Source organism: Panthera pardus, unplaced genomic scaffold (genome assembly GCF_024362965.1).
Source record: "Panthera pardus isolate Hobbes unplaced genomic scaffold, ASM2436296v1 HiC_scaffold_8, whole genome shotgun sequence".
Classification (NCBI taxonomy): domain Eukaryota; kingdom Metazoa; phylum Chordata; class Mammalia; order Carnivora; family Felidae; genus Panthera; species Panthera pardus.
The window spans coordinates 121,142,123-121,145,088 of record NW_026527013.1 but is presented as its reverse complement, the minus strand read 5'-3'; the positions used below and the strand labels follow the sequence as shown (position 1 = coordinate 121,145,088).

Genomic DNA, 2,966 nt, shown 5'->3' with positions numbered 1-2,966 from the left:
AGACTGAGTCACTATAGATAACGGTGCTAGGAGGAAGTTGCTGAAAATCACCAAGGGAGAGGAGCTAGGGAGGGAGAAAATATGAAATATGAAACCTAGGATGCACTTGCAAGAAACGGGAAGGGGCTGGTGGGAGAAGAGGAGCTGGGGAAGAAAGATGGGGTCAGAGCGGGTAGAAGGGCAAACAGGAGAGAGAGTGCCCCAGAAGGTGATAGAAGGAGCAGGTTTGGGGACTGATGACCGATTCGTTCATTCAGGACCCTCAGCTAGCGTGGGATGAAGACTGACACCATTCTTGACACGAGAGCGTCCATCGTTGTTCAACTTTCTGGAGCGGTGGGAGTGGGACCCTGGCCACACGGCACGTTGAAGGCAGCAGGGGCATGAGTCCTCGAAGTCAACGCTGGACCCTCTTCCCTGGAGGCTCCGATGGATCTGAAGGAGAAGGAGCTTGCAGCGGCTTGAGGGGGAGGCAATTTCCCTGCTTCCTCATGCTGTTTACTTCTGAGTCTGGTGGAAACATGTGGTTAGGAAATTAGAGACAGAGACGCTGAATTTACCCCAGGTCCCCTGGGTCTCACTTTCACAGTCTGGGAGCTGAACTTGAAGCGTTTTTTCCTTGTCCAGAGCGGTAGCGGGTTTAAGCAATTGTGTTGAGAGTGTTTTTCAGCCCCAAATCTCGATGTCTTTGCCTGTATTCAGATGGAACTTGGTAATGGCCCAGTTAGGACATTGCAGTGTCTGATACTTTCGCACACACATCAGTGGTATAGGCCACTAGCGCTTTGCTATTATAAACAATGAAAAAAATCAATTGAAAGAAGTTTACTTAATGAATATTCATGACTCTGTGCGTAAGACCAAAGATGGATGAATCCTGTGCCCGGAGAGCAACTGGGTTATTTGTCTCATTATTGAGTTGTAAGAGTTTGTTATTTATAGATGCCGGAGAGCAAACCTTACAAGACACATGATCTCCAAATATTTTTCCCTATTCTGTGGGTTGTCTTTCTACTGTAATCGTGTCCTTTGAAGCACATTTTTTATTTTGAGAAGATGCAGTTGATTTATTTGTTGGCATACGAATGTTCATAGAATTCTCCGTAAGATTGGTAGTAATGTCCCAATTTTAGTACTTTTATTCTTCTCTCGGTGTCAGTCCAGCTAAAGCTTTGTAAATTTTATGAGGTTTTCATCAATTGACAAACGGGCAAAGGATTTGAATATACATTTCTCCAAAGAATATTTGCCAATGCCGATAAGCACACAGAGGGATGTTCAACATCATTAGTCTACCCATCATCTACTAGGATGGGTAGAATAAAAAAAGACAGAAATAACATGTGTGGGTAAGGATGTGCAGAAATTGAAACCCCTTGTGATTGCTCACAGAAATGGAAAATGGCATGGCCTCTTTGAAAAACAGTCTAATTGTTCCTCAGAAAGTTAAACAGAGACCTTGGAGACACCCCTACCCCTGAGCTGCTTGCACTGCCTAGCCGTGGTGAACCCCATGGTGTTCTCCAACATTGCCACGGACAACAAACCCTTGGGCCGCGTGTCCTTTGAGCTGTTTGCGGACAAAGTTCCAAAGACAGCAGAGAACTTTCGTGCTCTGAGCACTGGGCTGAAAGGATTTGGCTCTAAAGATTCCTGCTTTCATAGGACTATTCTGGGATTTCTGTGCCAGGGCAGTGACTTCCCACACCACAATGGCACTGGCAACAAGTCCATCGATGGGGAGAAATGTGATGATGAGAATTTCATTCTGAAGCACATGGACCCCCGGCATCTTGTCCATGGCCAATGCTGGACCCAACGCAAATGCTTCCCAGTTTTTCATCTACACTGCCGACACTGAGTGGCTGGATGGCAAGCATGTGGTCTTGGCAGGGCGAAAGAGGGTATGTTGTAGAAGCCATGAAACACTTTGGGTCCATGAATGACAAGACCAGCAGGAAGATCACCATTTGACTTGTGTTTTTATCTTAACTGCCAGACCATTCCTTCTGTAGCTCAGAAGAGCCCCCTTCACCCCCATCTGCTCAAATTGTTCGATAATCTTTGTGCTTTCGCTGCAGTTCTACGGGTTCCACATTTTCCTTACTCTCCTCCAAGTCTAGCTGGATTTTGCAGAGTTAAGTTTATGATTATGCAATAAGAACTAAACAAACAAAAATAGTTAAACAGAGAGTAATCATGAGACCCGGAAATTCTATTTCTAGGTACATACCTAAGAGAATTAAAAACATGTGTCACGCAGAAGGGTGTAAACAAATGTTCATAGCAGCATTATTTGTAATAGCCAAGAGGTGAAAACAACCCAGATGGCCATCAACTGATTAACAAATACAATGGAATATTATTCTACCCTAAAAAGGAATAATGTTACATGCTACAAAATGGATGAAACTTGAAAACACTATGCTCCGTGAAAGAAACGAGATGGAAAAAGCCCCATATTCTATGATTCCATGTATATAAAGTGTCCAGAGTAGGTGAATCCATAGAGACAGAGAGTGGCTTAGTGTTTTCCAGAAGCAAGCCAGGGGGAGGGAAAAAGGGGGTGAAAGGGTTCCTTTTGGGGTGATGAAAATGCTCTGGAATTAGATAGGGGTGATGGTTGTACAACTTTGTGAATGTACTAAAAACCATTTTTTAAAGGATACTTTAAAAGGGCAGATCCTATGGTTGTAAATTGTATCTCAATTAAAAATTAAAAAGACTTCATGAACACCATTAGGCTCTTGACCCCACCATTTTCTCCCGATTTGTCTTATCGACTCCTGACCTCACTGCCTTCCCCATACAGATCGGTTGTCTATGCCTTCACCCACAGTATTGCCTCGGTCCCTCTGTCTGGAATGATGTCCTGTTCTCCACCTTGTTTGCAAGACTAACTCCTACTCATCCTGCAAAACCGCAAGCATTGCTTTCCTGCAGAAAGACTTCCTGAACCCTCCAGA

The 2,966-nt window shown here is 44.3% G+C and overlaps 1 pseudogene; it reads left to right on the top strand.

The window, feature by feature from the left end:
• Positions 1 to 263: 263 nt before the first annotated feature.
• Positions 264 to 2,720, top strand: LOC109263608 (peptidyl-prolyl cis-trans isomerase A-like; annotated as a pseudogene).
• Positions 2,721 to 2,966: the final 246 nt, after the last annotated feature.